Raw genomic sequence first — 20,155 nt, 5'->3', positions numbered from 1 at the left:
CTGCCTGTCACTACTTTGGAACTTCTCACTAGAGATTGCTGTATTGAATATTTCAGAGCATTTTCTAAAATTCCATAGAATCATAGAATTTCTCAGGTTAGAAAAGACCTTCAAGATCATCAAGTCCAACACAACCTAACCATACTGCTGGAACTAACAATCCTCCGCTAAATCACATCCCTGAGCACCACATCCAAACATTATTTCTATTAATGATCTATTCAGCAAAGTAAGTCCAGTTTTCTCGTCAGTTTTTGCATCCTACTGCCTAAGCTAATTATTTTAAAGCATGCCATAGTTGTGCTCTGAACATGAAACTTTAATCAAATAAAAGCTATAATCAGATGGCAACCGGTGTTATAAAATATGCCCAGTGGTAAGGAATACGGACAAAAGGATCTTTCTCTTGTTTTCCAATTTACCATGTTCAGCTTGCATGAAAGACCTATAAGCTTCTTGCTGCCTTTCTAAGATTAATGTTAGTTTAAGGAAGATCAATGATTCTTTAGCCATCAGCAAAGGGAAAAAATCTTTCATTTTTATATCCCACTTGCCAGTTTGTCACAGGTAAAAGTGAGTATGCATTTGGGTCTGATAGGCTCATAAATAAAACTAATAGTGACTAGAGCAATACAGTTGGAAATGCTAAAAATGTTTTATTTTTATTTCTGCTGCTTTCCTCATTCCAACCTCTCAAGTACTTCCAAAGGATCTATAAATTTCAAGCACAAGATGTGCAAGACCTCCTGTAAGAAGATGTCTTTCAGTTGTCATCCCTCAACACAGATTAACCTGGTACGCAGCTCTCTAAAATCTTTCCAAGGATTTCAGCAAAGCTAATTTTTTTTTTCTATAACTTGTCTTTGAAGAGAACAATATACTTGGTTTCCATGGCTATTCCTAAAGTAAAAATGCACAATTTTTTCATTCATTACAAAATGGTATTATACAACCTATGGATTTACTTTTAGTTAGTATTTCACACTAATTACACCCAAAGTATTGTACATTTTTTAAAACATTGAATGTTTCACGTTGTCTGATGATAGAAAACAGTTTCCAGCCGAAATGTAAAAGACTAAAATCATTTATTCATAAAAGCAATCACCAAAGAAAAGACAACGTGAAACCCAAGAGAAGAAAGGAAGTAACATTTTGTAAAAAGAGAGATGTGGATAATGTCTAATGACAAACATGTCATTCATTGACAACTGTGCTGAACAAAACAGTTTTTCAGACAAGGAAGATGGAGGCTAGGGAATAGATCTCTATTTGGTGGGAGAGGAAGAAAACAACAAAGACAAGGCAGGCATTGATATCGTTTGTATGATTAATCACTCCTTTTAAAATGCACACGCACTTCCAACAATACATATTTTAGTTTTTTGCAGCAAATATTTTTCCCCCAAAAAGCACAGAAGGAAAAGATTGATCTTCTACAAACTAATCAAATAACAAAATTCTGGCAAAAGTGACATTAGAAAACAACAACAACACAAAGTTATATCTCAATTCCAGAGAAACTGATAGCAACATCAATTAAATGATTTTACACTTTAGCAAGTCTGTAATTCTGCATTTGTAAATCTTCTGTATCTATCTTACTCAATTATAATGACAGAATCAATTCTAATCCTGTATAATTTTTTTCCTAAGCTTCAATCATTTGTTCCACAATTGCTATATATCACAGGATGCAAACTGATGTAATGTTGGAGTACAACGCAGCTGAATAATTTCCTTTCAGTTTCTTTCACAAAATAAGTACCATATACTTCATATACACAGCCATGTGATTTAACTATTTATTTCTTTCAAGAAAGCTCAAGGGGTAAGTTATTAAATATGCCTGCAAGCACCCAAGAAAATATGAAAGGACATTTCATAAGGTCTAAAGACAATGCTTATAAAATCACAAGGGCACAAAAACGACACAGGAAAGATACTTCTCAGATGAACTGTTGATGAAAACAAGGGTTTGAGAAACACGGCCGTTAGTTTACAAGCTAACCTGAACAAATGCTAATAAATCCACAAAAGAAAAACAGATACCAAATCAAACGGGGCTTCACAAGTTTGAAAACGGTCCACATAATTAAAACAAGTAGGGCAGAATTAGATATCAGCACAGTATATTTGATACATTAATAAATGAGTCAACATCTGCCAACGTCATCTACAATATCTGCGTGGCTGTAAGTGAGCATCATTCTTTTTAAATGCATTTGACTGAGAAATTCTCAGCTAGTGAGACTAAAACCCGCAAAAGCTGAGCAGCATCCTACACAAATTCTAGCACCACTTCAGAAAACCAAATGGCAGAAGGTGGCAGTTACCTTGAACTGCTGAAGAAGAGAACATGGGATGAATTCAGCAGCCTGGGAAGCTCTTAATGGTATAGTTTAAAGCATACCAACAAGAACCTGACAAGTCAAAGAAAAAACAGACCCACTGACATGGAAAGGGTGATTACCACGGTGTGGATGCATTTAAGCCCTAGAGTACCTGCTAAGCATATGCTTACCCCAAGCTTCAGTTTCACGCCTCTGTTACGGTTCAAAGGGCAGTCTGAAGCTATTTCTCATTGCTGTTAGTTCTACAGAGATCAAACAGTAGGAAATAGTGGCTGACCTGAAAACAAAGGTCTTTAACACTTTAGTTTTATTGCCTTTCTTGCTCCCATATTAAACCCTCAATTTTCAAAGCCTTGACAGTTTCACATGCAAACAGAAAGCTAACTGAAATCTAGCTAATTTATTATACATACTTCTATAATAGGATTTTTTGAACTCTTGTGAATACTCTGCTTTCACATTAATGAAATAGGTAAAACTAAAACAAAAGAATAAAAAAACATTACAACAGAGTTGTTTACAACAGAACTACTTCATTTTGCCTTGTTATTTCTTGCATCACACATTACTGCATGATGAACTAAAATAATGTGCAAATAGAAAATGTCTTTTTTAAAAAATATTACTATAAGTGCAATACCTCTCTACTACAGTGATTTTCCAAAAAAGCTATAGGAGATGGTTTAGAAAGAGGCTATATATATTTTTTACTAAGCTATTTCCCTGCATCAAAGTACTGTGCTTGCTCCAGCAATGAGGAAGGCAGACAGGAATTGTTCAGAAGACAGCTTACATTCTTCTTGAATTCTGGCCCAAAAGATGTGCAAATATTACAAGAGCAAGGTTTAAGTATATTGGTGATGGGTGGGATTTAAATGACTGGGACATGTAATTCCTAAACCAAATACTAAATCTCAAAAGCATAGGATTTTGATAAGGAGTCATAGGAAATTCTTTTTCTGCTGGTATTTAATAGATTTCTCATAATTTTCAGTCAAGAAAATGTTTCACTCCTCAGATAAATTAATGTATAGTTAATCACATGATGTATGCTTTGTATTTTTAGTGTTTGGATGGCACATTAGATGCTAAGAAACACTTCATGGGCATATCATTGTCTGTCTGCTTTAAACAAGATGAGTAACTGGTTGGGGTTTTTTAATTATTACTGTTAAGAACTCCTTTCCAGTCCATAAGCAATACACTTAGCAGAACTTACATTTCAAGACCACAAAGAACACATTTGCTGGAAGAGCTGCATAATCAAGTAGTAGTGGGAAAAAGAAATTTAAGAATAATGTAAACCAAATCAGAATTTAGAAGAGAAGCGTTATTCAATTTGGAAATAAAACTCAAAGAAGGCAAAAAGAACGAACTTATCTTTAGTAATAGAGCCAAGAAAATTCCCAAAGGAATATGGAAGCGTGGCTTAATGGGAGTCCTACATTGAGCACACTACTCCAGGTTACATCCTATACTGACTGACAATTTGTGGCCATCCATACTTAGACAAAAAGGAAGACCTCCACGATAAACAGTAGGGTAATGAAAATTGTCAAAGATGCACGGCTTGAAGTAATTTTTGAAAAAGTCTACTCTGAAATCTTAAAAATACAAAACTCTTATGTTAAATAGAAAGCTCGGTACAAAATCATTTCATTTCATTTACTTTTAAAAACCTTAGTATCCAATTGCTTAATGCAAAGCTTCCACTTTCAAACAACAAATTTACACAGCTGGACATCAAGAGCAAAATGCTGCTAGATTTCATACCAAAAGAAATACTCAGTGTTAGACATAGGAAATTGTTTTCCTGATTTACACAAACATCTGAGATGGCACATTAAGACCAACTTGATACTTTTAAGGGCTTTAAGCAAAAGCTATGAAGAGAAAGGATCGCCCACAGTCTCAAAGTTGAGATTACTTTGTTTAGAGTACTCAGGAAACTAAGATTTAAGAGCTCAACTTCTCACTCAGAACAGGAAGCAGCAGCCTCTTGTACTACAGCATCCAACTCTCAGTAAGTTACACTAGCCCCATCTTACTGTAAGTTTTGTGGGATAAAGGAACTCACCATGGTCCCATCCCTCATTTTGTTCTGAAATTTCACCTACAGGAATGCCTTGTTTGAAATGAAACACCATCATCTATTCGAAAGAAAAATTTATTTTCAGCTCCAGAGTAGCGAGAAGAATTTGCTGACCAGAGCCTGGTACAACTGCAATTACCTATTTACTTGTGAAAAATCCCTACTACGATTGCTAAATATTACATAAGAGTGCCAGAATACTTCTTTAGAAATCTGGGGGCATAAATGTATCGTCCTGAGCACCATAAGATAGATGCATTTAAAATCTAAACATTAATATAGATTCCTAACAGCTCCCACAATAAAATTGGTTGTACAGTAATGTATTTTGAAGCACAATGCCTTCACGCCAGACTCACTGCCAGACATTCAACTCAGCCAGAACCCAGAATACATCACTTGCTTCAAGCACTTTCAGAATCCCTCAGCACTATGCTGCTCTCCCCAGCAAAACCACTCCTTGCTTTCAGAGCAGAGCATAGCAGATGGGGTGCATCTCCCAGAGCACAGCAGCTGGGTGCTGCATATGAGGATTAGCCCAAGAGTGCCAGGTTTGCTGCAGCTTCAAGTCTCATGCTGGCAGCGCTGGCAGCATCAGCCCACCGCAGCACCGTGCCTCTGCATTAGCAATTATCTCAGCTACAGCATCACAGATAAAGCTGTATCGCTGCACGATCAATTTCACCACCAGGCACTGACGTATTCACAAACGGTTTTGAAAGATAACCTGTAGAATGTGGATTCAGAACTATACATTAGAGGAAAGAGTCGAAGGATATAGTAATATATCTTAGATTTCTGTTGACTATTGGAATGCTACACAGATTTTTTAACTCTTATTTTAGCTATGTAACATTTTCTTTGTACCTTTTCAAAGCATCCACACACACGGACACCTATATGAAAGCTGTTCAAGCATATGTTACATTCTTTCAAAAAAGGAAAAGAACAAAACCATTAGCAACATTTCTTATTCGATTTTTAAATTATTATTTTTTTAATCTCCACTAAGACATCGGGGTCCTCCATTTATAAGATAAATTGATTTATTATACATCTTTGATCTCCTGTGTACGTACATGCAGTGGTCACTGACTGAACCCAAAAGATGCAAGGAAGTATATATATTCTGGAAAACCAGAACTGAAAATGTAAGTTAACATCCAGAGAAGAAGTTTCTTCCAAACTGAGAAGATATGAGGCTACAGAAAACACGGAAGTATTCAATGTCTAACTCATGCAGCAAATTTATCATCAGGTCATCATTCTGCAAACACTACTGTCATATAATGAAACCAATCAATTTAAAAAGATGACTGCCAGTTCAGGCCAAATATAAGTTCTCATTACGGCACAAATTGTTTTTTTTTTTTTTTCCTAAGCAATTCCCCCTTTGTTACAACATCACTGGAGAGAAAATGGTACTCGTTTGAAAGAAAATAAGATACAAAAAAAAAGCATGATGTATCTCAGTAACATTACATGAAGAGAGTAGATACAAAGCTTATAGCTCTTTCAATATTCTACATTCTCTCATGTATTTCACACTGGAGTTTTTATGCAATAAAGACCTTGTTCCCAAGCCTCTGCACGACGACGTAACTGTGTTTGGCCAAAGATCTACCTGGCTTGGCACTACACCTCAGCAGAGGCTAAAAAAAGGCCTAAGCAGTGCTATAGGAATAGGAAAAGCTTACATTGTGTTTATTCCTCTAAATAACTCCCCAAACCACAGGGCACTGGAGCAGCGTCTTTGAATTCAGCAATCTTTCTAGATTATTATGTATTAATATACATAATTAACAAATTAAGATGCTTTGAGGATTTTTATTTTTTTTTTTTAAGAAATAAAAACAAATGGTAAGCCCCTTTGTTTAGTCTGGATGCTTCTCAGCGCTTCTGGTTTAAACTGAAGTTTGTCATCTCTCAGAACACAGGCCAGTCTAACTGAAAAATACCTGTATAATCCAGTTTTTCATTCAGGAATTTTAAATAAAATTGGTAAGAATCAGAAAAGCTTAGGATGCAGACACAAAAATTTGCTCTATGCATATACTGAAGTCCCTCTCTACCACCATAGGACATAACAGGCACGCCCAGGTTAAGAACAACCTTGCAATGCATTGATACTCAGTGCAGCAATGCTTCAGGAGATGTTCCTTCAGTGAAGAAGGAAATGCAGCTGTGCTCCCTTTGCCACAGTCCACTTCTGTCTCATTCAAGACTTTTGTCCATTTTACCCCCAAGCTAGGGGAAAACAAAGAAATCTAGCTGGACAGGTATTCAGAACGATAGCAGAGAAATCTAAGAAGGTAATGGTAGAATCTTTTGAGTGCAAGAGAGCAGGATGCATATTTGCATGTGCATACATAGGCAAAGGAATGAGCAAACAGTCAAAAACAAGCTAAAATAATCAGCCATGTGAACAATAAACAGGAGAGAACTGCAGAAAGACTGCAGAACTTAAGTGTAGATTATTCTTTGCAATAGATCACACAGAGCATTAAGTTTCCTAGGTTCAATTTAAAACAACGCTTATTAATAATGCATCATTTAATTTAACAACGTCTTTTAACAAGAACAGAAAATTTGAAGAGATTTATTTCATGCATAAGGAAAATGCTGAGATTGTTTATAGCAAGCTGCTGCAGCTATTAATATACTCCCTGAAAGGTTACAGATTCTGTCTTTTAAGCAAAAATATCAGTGACATTTGGATCTGTTTGTTTAAGACTGCAGACTGACAGAATGGGGACATAAGAAAACGCACAGAGAATAGATGCAGTGAAGGTATACGCATCTACTTGCTATACTCACATTTAAAATATACTTCTTGACACGAATATTTTCTCTATCTTTTCAAATTCGTCTTCTGTGAAGTGGCTGTCATAATTCAAATGGATAAAAACTCGAAACCTTTTTAACGTAAAAAAAACCAAACCCTAATAAATGCTTTCTCATACCGCGATGTTGCCTTCTAATAAAGTTACTTGTTGCCAGAAGTACTTCTAAGTTCTTAAAAATTAAGTGTTTAAAGTTATCTACCTCAAGTACTTTAAGAAACTTTTTCTTCCATCCAGTGAGAGCAAATTGTCTATTACTGTGCAGGGAAATGGCTCAATACCTGCTTTACTAAGCTTAGCATCATTCACGTAACATTGGCAGTGCCTGAAATACGATGCATGGAGATTAACTGTGTCACAAAGCCATTTTCCTTTCTCCTTAAAAACCAAGAGTAACTCAGGAAAACGTGAAATTGCTGATGCCAACTCATCTGAAGCTGTAGATATTCGCAAAGCAACGGGATTCCACAACTCTCTCATAAAAGCAGTCTATGCAACATTTGCTCTTTTCCGTACCCTTGCCTCTGCCAAAATGTAGATAATCTTTTCTCTCAGGAGCAACGCATATCACCACACTGCAATTTCTGCTGAAGCACCAGGAAGAAGAAAAGCTAATGAAATTTCAGGTCTCATTTCTAAGACCCAACTTAAGACCTTCTTATTGCCACCAAACAACAACAAAACGTAGATTTGAACATAAATCTGCAACTCAAGGCCATCTTCCTCTTCTTTGGATGGTCTTCTGCCTTATGATCACAGTGAACATTCACATACTACGTCCCTCCCTCTACTGTGTAGTTTCATTATATCACTGCTAGAAAAAGGAGCCCCTATAAACTTTTAAGTAAAAAAATTTAACATGTATTTGCATTCCTGTTTTCTTTCTAGCAAGCTTGTTTTTCTACTCCAAGTGCAATATCTTTTAAATGAACTCAGAAAACGTTTTAACAGAGTATTTCATTGGAAGTTGTCAGGGAAACTGGAAGAATGGGAAGAATTTGAGACAAAGGGAATCCAGCTAAGTACTATAATGTCACTTCACTCAAATTAAACACAAGTAAAAGCAGAGACTAAGAACAAAACGTCAGCTGCAGTTGTGTTAAAAGATCTAATGAAGATGGGAGAAACAAGAATGTGGTAGAGAGACCTACCTAAAATGAACTCAGAAGCCCTTGATTATAAAAAAAAAAACAACAGCAAAAGGACAAGCACGGACTCTGCTCTCAAAAAAGAATCAAAAAACCTTAACTTTTCTTCCCTGTGGAGAATTCCACTGTTATTTCAAGACATCCCTATTCACAATGAAAATTTAAGAACAATTCCAGCTGTCAGGCATCCTCTTCAATGAGAAACCAGATTAAGAGAAAACTGGAACTAACAAACTTTAAAAGGCAATATGTATCCCTCATGCAGGGACAGGACAAGAAAAGCCAAGGAAGAGATGGTATTGAACTTGGTGAGGGACATGGAAAACAAGAAGGGTTCTGAATGAACTTGCTGATGTGGTTGCCAAGTCACTGTCCGTCATATTTGAAAAGCACAGCTGTCAGATGAAGTGCCTAGCAACTGGAAAAAGGGAAATATCACTCCTATACTCAAGAAAGGGAGAAAGGAAGACCCCGGGAACTACAGACCAGTGAGCTTCACATCTGTGCCTGGAAAAATCATGGAACAGATCCTTCTGGAAGAGTTAAGGCACATGTGAGATGAGGAGGTGATCCAAGAAAAACACTGCAGGGCTTAACCACAGGGAGATCATGCCTGCCTAATCTAGTGGCCTTCTGTAAAGGGGTGACAGCATTGGTGGACAACGGAAGGGCAAATTATGTCATCCACCTGGACTTGTGCAAGGCCTTAGACATGGTACTGCACTACATCCTGATCTCTAAATTAGAGAGAGATGGATTTGAAGGATGGACTATTTGGTGGGTAAATAATTGTTTAGATGGTCATAGTCAGAGGGTTGCTGTCAACAGCAACATACACAAGTGGAGACTGGTCACAAGTGGTGTCCTCCAGGGGTCCATCTTGGGATTGGTGCTCTTCACCATCTTTATCAACGACACAGACAGTGGGATTGAGAGTACCCTCAGCAAGTTTGCCAATAATATCAAGTTGACTGGTGCAATTGACACATTAGAAGGGAGGACACCATCCAGAAGGACCTGGACACACTTGAAAAATGGGCAAATGACAACCGAATGAAGTTGAACAAGGCCAAGTGCAAGGTGTTGCACGTAAGATCTCATTGTGGCCTTCCAGTGCTTGAGAAGAGCTTACTGGAAGGAAGCTGACTTTTTATGTGGTGCGAGTGTGATAGGACAAGGATGAAAGGATGAGAGATTTACATTACACTTTAGGAAGAAATCGTTTTACTCAGAAGATGGTGAGGCACTGGAACAAATTGTCCAGAGAAGCTGTGGGTGTTGCATCCCTGGAGGCATTCAAAACCAGGTTGGATGGGATCCTGGGCAGACTGCTCTGGTGACTGGGAAAAGATTAGAAGTAAATCATCGTTGAGGTCCCTGACAACCTAACCTATGATCACCCAGGCAATTCCCACTCAAGTCTTTGTTTGCTGCAGGTACTTGACAGAAACAGCATCCTGATCTCTGCTATTCAGTGTGTTGTATAAAGTTCAGTCTCCCAGACTAATCGACTTAATCTACTTGTTGACTGAAATCTCTATCTGTAAGATGGGATAACCGGATGAAATGTAATGGAGTGTGATATATCGAAGTCACACTTGTTAAACTGAAGGGTTTTGTCAGCCCCTGAGCTATAGGAAGAGGAATAGTCCAATTGTCACCAACAGGACTTACTAAACAATACTTTGGCAGCATAGAGATATTTCAGAATACCCAAGTGGATGCATAACTACAGGTATTAAAGTTTAAACAATCTAACAATTAAGAACAGAAAAGGTTTAGAATTATGAATGAATCCAATAAACTCTTTTAAATAAGCAGTGTAGATAATACCAAAATTATTGTAATCTGAAAGCATGGTAGTTTGTGTTCTGCTCATTGACCTCTGTCTCCATTCTACTTTTCTCACAGTCTAAACTAACATAAAAACTCTTAGGCATATTTTTTCTTCTCCTTTTTCTGAGTACTCTCATCATTTCTCTTTCGGATTTCCTTTGTCTAACTGCTCTCCATCCCTTAGCAGCCACTAGGGTACATACAGAACAGAACACCATTTTTACCTCTCTTTTTACATCATTTCACTGGAAGAATTTATTTCATTGCTTTGAAAAGCAAAGCATTTGTTTCACTACTCTCATAAAAGACAGGATAAAGCTCTGCAATAACGTGAGATATTTAGCTGATGCCTTGAGAATTTACTTTTAAGTAAATAAGCAACATTTTAAGCAACATTTGTTTACCTCAGTCAATTCAATTATTTTAATGTCAAGACTAAAGCATTTAACTCAATGTATATGTATTCTATGAATATTCGCTTTTCAAACATGTACTTTAATTTTCTTACAATTCAGTCTCACGTCTGCAATAAGAAAGCACCTAAGTTACGAAAAATTCACATTTGAAATTACAGTTCATCCAATAAGAACAATTAATTGGAGAAAGAGTACCAGGAACTCATTAACAAACTTTTAAAAAGTAACTGACAGTACAAATGCTATTCCTGATTTTCTGTGAGACCGTTTAAAAATTCATCAAAGAACTTTCCCATGAAGTTGACCTTTGAAACAAAAATTTAGTGTTATCATAGATTTCCCTGCCCATTCGGTGTGGCGGCCTAAGGAGGCACAGGTGATGTGATCACCCTGTATGCCAGCCATCCCTCTGTTTTCTAAGTTGTTGTGTAGGCTTCATGGAAGCCAAAAAGGGGTTAAAGGGATCAACAGTGACAGGATTTTCTCAACTTTAAAAAACTGTTTGCCACGTGCAGAGCAAGAGATAAATTACTGGCTCTTTTGAGCCTGGACTTCATGTGCTCTGCTTAATCAGTAGCTGGGGAGACAGCTTCCAGAAAGCTACAGCACACACTGCCACGTGTGTGAGTTTCTTAGAAGGATTAATTGTACCCACTGCTCTAGCTTAGATACACACAGTTATTAAGTCAGCATCCCTTTGCCATCAGCTCAGACAAAATCTTGTTTACTCATAAACGCTACAGTGACCACTTGAAGTTAGAAGCCCAGGCCAAAATATCTTTGAGCATCAGCAGCAGTTGTTGGGAAACCCAGCACTGAGTCGTGGTTTGAACTTCAAAAAAGCCTTAGTTAACGCTGTAGACTAAATTACATTCTTAGATACACTTATCTATATTGTCTGTACCTGAAATTCGTGCAGCGAGTCTTTATGTCCACTGTCCTCACATTTAGTTTGCTAGGAATTGAAGTGAAATAATAAATATTCACAGAAAGAAGCAGCAGCTAAGTATCCATGACACTTTTACAAGGACACCAAAAATCTTAGAGCCATCTCCTCTCTAAAAATTAAACTACGTGAAACAAGTACTGAAAGGTATATTATGTTCAACTACGTAGCACAAAAAAAGATGCTCTGTCCACACACCGCCAGTGTAAAAACTCATCTTGCGGATTAAACTCCTGCAAGCCATGCAATTCAGCTAACACATGTTCCGTTTTCAGTGCACAAGTACCCTGAACCACACGCTTGAAGCCAAGTGCAGCTGCCCCAGATGTTTCCACAAACAAGGATTTTTTTTCCTCTTCCAAGACAGGAAGATATATTCTAAAGCCTAAATGCCAGTGGCTTTACTTTCGAGAGGTTCTCAAAATTTGGCATCATCTTTCAAATTTTCCCAATGAATAAAGAGAACTAAATCTCTCCGAATCCCTCATCTAGTCCAGTCTTCTCATAAATCTACTGAAAACTCATCAATAGTAATAACCTGCAGATATTAATGATTCAAACTGAAAATCACCAGAGAGGACTCTTCACTGTGATCAAATGAAAGAACTGTAGATAAACCGTAGATACTCTTACACTGTCCAATATTTAGAAAAGCTGTAATACTTGATTAAAAATGAATAGCTTAATTACTAGTATTTCTGTTTTCAGAGTACAACTCTTAACTGAGATGCTTAGGTTCCATCCCAAATTCACCCATTGCTATTTTTTTTTTTTTTTTAAATACAAAAATTTTCCAGTGTGTAAAAAGCATGATAAATGAGCTTTTGGTAGAAAATGGTATTTATTTCAATCTTATGCTCCACAGAAGCAGCCTGAGAGTATTTGCAAGGTGACTCATCGGTTTTGCATTATAATCGGCACACATCAGCTGCCATAGCTGGTAAACAGCTGAAGTAATGAAGAAGAAAGGCAAATGAGAACAACAAAGGAGGAACTCCCCTGGCTTTGACATTCTTCCTTGAATGCCATGCACGTATTAAAGAACCAAAAACCATAACAAAGGCAGCTCATAAAACCTGCCCACAGCTACCTTCACACTGCACAGCTCAGTGGACATCAGACAGACCACAGCCTGGGGGCATGCGATCAGTGACAATGCTGCCCAACAAAGCTGCTTTCCCAAACAAACAGATCTCTCCAGCACGTTTGCCCAGGTAGACTGATCACTTTAGAAAAGTTGCTCCAGACACAGCTCTGTTGACAAGAAAATAGGCCAATTTTTCACCCTCCAGAATCCGCCTGTGACAGGCAGCCACTGACAGACAGAGAATGACTGATGCGACATGTACTGCATGACGGACTGAAACAAAACAAACATCAGTAGGTCTTCACACACCACTTGCTGTTCTTTACCTCTTTGATCTTTCTAAGCTTAGATTCTTTAGCTACAGGTTTATGCAACTTCTCTGCCAGCAATGTTTATAAAGTCAAAGAATAATACTTCTCCACACCCAAAGTCTTGAAGTGGCAATAACACGATGCACTATTTGATGCCACCTCCTCCTGAAGTGTTTGCTTTGACTTGGCAGAAAATCTTTCCAAACTGTGAATGCTGATGTGCGAAATGAGAGCGCTTGTTCCACAAACAAGAGCCTTGCAAGTTAATTGCTCTGCTGAGCTGTTTACTGTGTACAACGTGGAAAAAAGTAACGTGAAAGCAGCATTTTAAATTAATAGTTTTTGTTTTAAATTAAGTCATTATTCCTGTCAGAGCTAGTCAATTACATTTTTCACAGCCAGCCTCAGGGTAGCTCTGATTTTAAAGACCCAGCTCAGACAAAACAGGATTCTGTTTTACTGTGGTCTTCATCTTCTGCTCCGAAACATTAAGCCCACTGCTGCAGCCACTGTGCACAGTTATACATGAAACACATTCTACAATACTATGCTGTCTTACTGTCTGCTATGAGAAAGGCTTCAGATCTAGGCCATTTGTGTTTTATCTTGCCATACTTCCAAAGATTTCAATCAGAACTTGCATATTGCCTTCTGATACAAACATGGAAAAAAGCCTAAAGCTATCTGAATTAAATTTGGCACCAAACAGTTCTCTGAAACTATTATTTAACTAGTTTTAGCCCACAGCAAGGTTTTACAGCCAAGCTATAAACTCTTTAATAATAAGATGCCTAATAAAAGTGCTGACAGATCATTCACAGCTTCAGCAGTGCTCATTAAAATGCACTCAAACAGAACATTGTCTGGATGAGGGATTCTCAGCGCAGAGGAACACCTGACATCTTGATGATAACCCACGCGTTTCTGGCCACGTGCCCTTTTCCTAGCTGGACAGCATGTAATTACATTACTTTCTACAAAAATGACGACTTTGGCATAGAATGTTAATGGCCTGTTCTTTAGCTAACAAAATCATAATCACAAAATCACAAAATCCCTTATGGAAGAACATGCAACTTTAACCAATATTTCCATGAGAATTAACTTCAAAGTAATATTTTTAGTAAAGGCTATAACAACGAATTGCATCACTCCAGGACTTTATTTCCAAACTCTTCTTTTTCTCATAAATTAATTTTTTAGCAGTACGCCCCTGTGCCACAGAATATCCTTTTATTCATATGAGTGTCTCCCCTGAAACAGTGTGAGGGCAAACAGGTACTCTTTTCTGGTTTAAATATCACCTGCTCAAGCACACAGAAGAACCATGGTTGGTTCCTGCTTGGTTGCAGCAACAAGACTAGGTCTGTAGGCTGCAAACAACATCTGGGAGGATTTCAGTTCCCATGAAAGGCATTCTCAAGTGGTAGCAAACAGGAACCTTACAGATGTTCTTCAGATTTAAGAAAATATTAAATCATAGCCTAATTTATGTCTTTACCTAATCCTACCTTCTTCACAAAGAAGGAAGCTGCTTGCACAGGGCTGTGTCCAGTCTGGAAGGAGGACCATCTTGGTCACCCACATTTACCCCTGCTCCAATTTTATTTGCAGCAGGACATAACATGAGGGAAGCCCACTGACTCCTCAAATGTGTTTCCATCAGTCACAAATCTTCCCACATAAAAATTACCTGGACACAGAAATGGAAGTTGGTACAGCCTTGCTGGCAGGATGCTGCTCAGAAAAGGGCTTCAATCCACAAGCATGGAGGGCTGAAAGAAGAAAACAAGAATACTAACTAAAGAACGCACATGAGAGTTTACAACTCAAAGCTTGACAGAGTGAATTATTTAATTGAAATGTAAAATGTATCTGTAACAAATCTTCCCTGATTTCTGAAAAGCTTTTTTTATTTATTTTTTAATTAGAAGCCTATGAGACATCTGTTTTCCAGCATGAAAACATAATTTGTCATACCAATTATTGATCTCCATAGAGCCTCTAATGAGACTGGCAGTCACAGAATCACATGATTCTCAACATTCATAACACAGCTGCAGGAAATAATTCTGCTTTTACAAGGCGCTCCAGCCTGAAGTAGCAGATTATTTGAAACATCGTTGCTTAGTAGAAAATAGGTGCAGTGTGCATGGATCTACAGTTGTCATATACTTGCCTTTATTCTTCTTGAAGAACAAAACAATACGATATACAACCATTTCTACTTTTTTCTCCCCCCCCACCAACCAAGTCTCCTTGTCTTCTCAGGCATGACTTCTAGACTCATGAGACCTACCACCCAGGGCCACGTTATTGCCTTTCTGTAGATTATCAATCTAGCCATGTGTTGACAACTTCTCTCACACTGTGACCCATGTATTTATAGCCCTCTATTTAGTTAGGCCATGTATCAGATAAGAGGAAACACAGAATTATTACTACAAAATGCTATAGACATTTGATGGGGAACAGCCAGAAAAATTACACTGCCATATACTGCCACAAAAGAAAGGCAAAACCCAGGACCACCAGTGGTCTCACAATGGAACTGCAGCTACTTTTTTAGGATTGTTTGCCTTCCAATTCCTGCCTTAAATTCTTGGATGTTTCCAGGTGCTTCACATCGCTTTCGCCAATATCCAGGGAAGGACCTTACGCCCTCTGTCTGCTCTGTGATACAGTTCAGGAATTCTCTCACATTTCTAATTGATGTTATGTTAGAATCCAGAGCATTTTTTCCTCTAGAACAACAGTTACTCCAAGGATGCTATCAGATGCTATCCCCCACTCTATTAGGATTGAGTTCCTGTTATGCATTTTCTAAAAACCATCCCAGTACTCTCATAGTTGGCAAAAAAATATCTGCTTATATGTCCAGCATTTCTTTCAGCCTAAGCTCTTAAGCACTGTCATGTCAACATTCATCAGATTCAGCTACGTGCCATCAGGTGTCAGTTGTCCTCCAGCACCAGTAATACTTCCAGGTTTTGTTCTGTAGCAGAATCACTGTTTTGAGATCAGAAATCTTTCTGTCACAACTGAAAAATACTCTGAGTACCCCTTCATAGTGGTTTCACTGTAAGAATAGGAGTTCTACACCCATTGGGAAAACAGTTGATAAAGGAAACAAAACTGCTTATTTATCCTTCTAATAAAATTAATTGAACTGCCATTGCAGAGGATCTTCTCTGCAACTTACAGTAAATAAAATCTATTTAAATACAGTCACAACCTCAGTTCAAATACTTTTTTTATTTTAATATGAATTTTTGATAATGTGCTCTTCAATGACAAATCCCTACATTAACATTTAAAAAAAAAATTAATAAAACCAAAATCTGTGACATACAGTGAATCACAGGAAGCTGGAATATTCCCCCTGCCTGCAACAGACACATTGAACCATGCAGCACACTCACTATAGCCACTGCTCTCAGTTTATCAGGCAAATCTCAAATCAGCACAAGCAAAAAATGCTGCTACAAGTCACTTTCCAGTTGATGCAGCTCTCTTGTCTGACCCAGTGCTTCAGAGCATCAGATAATAATAAACCAAAGCCACAACACAGAAATTAGTATGCCTTAGGGAAGGATAAAACTACTGCACAGCAAGTACAGACAGCAAGGAGAGGCAGATGGGAGCGACCGGCTGAGCTTTAAGTTTGCTTACAGCTTCCCAACACCAGACAGGATCCCACTCTCACAGAACTTAGGTTAAATTTAATGAAGACAAGACTAGAGAAACTTGGAGGCAACATGCCATGCTGTAAAGATGCATTGTGCAATAAGTTAACAAAATCAGACGTTACTCGTTAGTATTGAAACTTATACAAGCTAACTTTTTAGCTTGAGAATCCCCCTACAGAATACTTGCTTCCAACATGTCACCATTCCAATGGATCTTGAGACAAAAATCCTTCGCAAGTCTTCAGGTAGATTCCAATCCTTTACACAACATGGTTGTTGTCATGTGAGCACATCAGAACTCCACAGTTACTGGTGACAGAGCAGCACAGGGCTCCTGTGGAGCATGCACTTGTTGCACACCCACTTGGAGACTGAGTCGCCTCCCCCAGTCCTATTACACAGCACACCAAGTATACAGTGGCTATTCAACTACTAGAAAATGTCTTTTTCACAGCAATAACTTGTATTATCAGCTACCAGAACATTCATTAGCCTTAAAAATGACAGTCCTCCTCTTTTGTGTCCTATTTTGGGTACTACAGGCAGCAGGGGTAAAGAAGCAAGATCATACTTCGGATCACTGTGCCGCTGGGAGCAGAGTAGCCGTCAATTTGCCAGCACTGACACATTTAGATTCACACAATTCACCTCAAAATTCCTTATCTTTCCTTCACTAATCCACACCTAATCTCCTGAAGAATTATTGGATGCTGATTTTCTGCTGTACGTGCAAGGCTGGAACCACCTCTCCTGAGAGCCTACCCTACTGTTTTATTTATTGAAATCAAAGCACTAATCCAGCTGAAATAAACAACTCCTTACAAATTCTACAGTTCATATATTAGTATGCAATTTTTAATGTACAGAATCTTAAAAGTACAGAAGCACCAGGCTATCCCTGCTGGGCTAGAGTGCCACTCTAATCCAAATACTGTGAGACCTGATGAAAGACATCTCTCTGTATTCATTTTACCCTGTTTTCATAGCTTTGTGAATCTCAGTCATATCAATTCTCAGTCTTATTCTCTCCCAAATGAAGAGAAGCTGTGTTTTTGCATCCTTGTCTCTTACTCTTGAGGCGAGTTCTCTGCTTCATTAACCATTTTGGTTCCCATGCACAAACACATGATGAAAAACCATTCCCTATGCAGACAGGCTTTAAAGAAACACATGAGTTTCCTCAGCAGCTCTTGATCAAGACACAGCTTCAATGCTTGATAAAACTGGAGGAGAATTTCCCTAAATCTAGCCTTGATCCTGTGGCAGCATTACATCATCCAGTCACCAGGTAATGCACAGCAAGGAGCATCATCCAATCACACACCATAGGGTCAGGAGAACCCTAGGCATTTTAAGTCAGATGCTCACTTCTACAGCTGTTTTAATCAGAAGAAAATTACCTTAAAAGAGGCTCTCCGGCTCTTCCCTTGTTTACCATAAAACCTTTTCACTAGTCCTCCAGATCATCACCATTTTGACTAATAATTTCCCATTTAACAATTGTAAATACAACAACTTAAAGTTCATTTAATGTTCCCTAAACCAAATATGGTGTTTCTGAGAACGTCCCCCCTGCTCAGTAAGACCCTATTTCACATCACTTGCAGAAAACATTCATCTCATAGACTTTGCATGCATGACATTTTCTAAATCCAGCGTCCTAAAGAAATTCAAAATGGTGATTTGATGCTCCGAAAATGTTAATAGAGGATCATTTTTAAACAATAATGTGGTTACCAATCATTCAAAACACTGCAAAATGGAGCCTGACAACTGAAGGGTCGAAAAAGGGAGAAAAAAGGGAGGAAAAAAGACAGGGGGGATGAAAACAACAGGAAATGTAAAGAAATCACTGCATCTCTGGAATTTGTGCTACTGGAACTTACAGGACTGCACTTTCCCTATGCTTTAAGTGACAAAACTTTCAGACCTATGAAGCACAGCACCATATTACGTGAGATAATTCCCCACTACACATTCTGCATATTTCAAAATAGGGGTTGTGCCCTTCATTGACATATTTCTCCAAAACCAGGAGTTCATAAACTTGGGAATGCATGTCTTACAGTACTGGAAGCTCTGCAAACCATCTTGCTTCCTCATGCCTTATGCCCCCCTTAGGCCTCATTTCAAAATAAGCGATCACTCAAACCACCCAAAAAAAAAAAAAAAAAAAAGCAGTTAAATGAATCTTGCTCTCAAGGCTGTAAATTGGAATGCTTTTTAAACAGTAGTCACATTTTAGTCAAAGTGACAAATTTATTAGCAGAAATGTGTGTGTATATATACTGCACACTTTGTGAATTTAAATTCTGATGAAGATACTAAGTGATGGTGCTTTAAGGGTTTTTTCTGTCTCTCTCAGAACGCATCTTCAGGCATCAAGAGTGGAAGCAGTTTTGTTTTTCAATCTACAGCCCTCTATCATCAGAAGTAGTCACTGAAAATTAAAGTAGAACTACTACTCTACATTCCAGACAGAAGTTTTTTTTGAGATCTACAAGTCTACTGGAAACATGTGCAAGCATCATTTCAATGCGAGGCAAATATTCCCATTTTATTTTCATTTCAGATTGCCTGTTTCTTAGTATATTCTTATTCGCCGAACACCCAACATCACAATTAAACGCACTTTGCATTTCATTATTTCTAGAAGAGATGCTTATTTTCACATTTTTTTGGACCCTTCTTGCATAAATTTTCTTCTGCTTGCAGAAAACAGTTTCCTGTAAAATCTCCTTGCCAATGGATCAAATTGCACAGTTTTCATTCAAGCTGAAGTCCCTGTGAGAGTTTTACTTGATTTAGGACTGATTAAAGACTGCAAACTAATACCCAGAAACTAAACATTTCAAAACATGCGGGGAATTTAGCTACTTTTTCTTTCCTGTCAATTTCAATCAATGAACTCTTTTAAAGCCTTAGTCCAACTACATGTTGAATTAAAAGAGAACGCCCAGCAACTGGGGCAGTTCATACCCACACCTACAGATTTAAACATTACCAAGCAGGCGAGGAGCCTAAAGCACACTGCTTTCAGGATTGTTTACCCATTTTCCCCATTGGATTCAATCACAGAATTTCCACGGAGCAGAGTTCAGATGATATCTATTACTGCTTACAATTGCTTTCTCTTGCATGTTACATATTCCAACTTGTCAATTCAGTCTACTCCTTTTCTTGCTTTGCAACAATTTACAAACACATACATTGCACTTGTCATTTTACTAACAGAATAACAATATGAATCGCAGCATGGCCTGGGTTGCAAAGGAGCACAGTGCTCATCCAGTTCCAACCCCTGCTGTGTGCAGGTCGCCAACCAGCAGCCCAGGCTGCCCAGAGCCACATCCAGCCTGGCCTTGAATGCCTGCAGGGATGGGGCATCCACAGCCTCCTTGGGCAACCTGCTCCAGTGCCTCACCACCCTCTG

General features: G+C 38.2%; 1 protein-coding gene across 1 annotated transcript in view; it reads right to left on the bottom strand.

Moving 5' to 3' along the window:
* SPON1 (spondin 1) overlaps positions 1-20,155 on the bottom strand; it is a 357,910-nt gene that overhangs the window by 210,870 nt on the left and 126,885 nt on the right. The window contains exon 3 of the mRNA XM_042882758.1: positions 14,727-14,808. The gene's annotated coding sequence lies outside the window, so the exon portion shown is untranslated. The remainder of the gene's footprint in view (positions 1-14,726; positions 14,809-20,155) is intronic.

This window comes from Lagopus leucura, unplaced genomic scaffold, assembly GCF_019238085.1.
Source record: "Lagopus leucura isolate 7727_CA_CO unplaced genomic scaffold, USGS_WTPT01 Super-Scaffold_100035, whole genome shotgun sequence".
Classification (NCBI taxonomy): Eukaryota; Metazoa; Chordata; class Aves; order Galliformes; family Phasianidae; genus Lagopus; species Lagopus leucura.
Note: the sequence above shows the minus strand (reverse complement) of the source record. Positions and strands in the feature narration are given on the sequence as shown.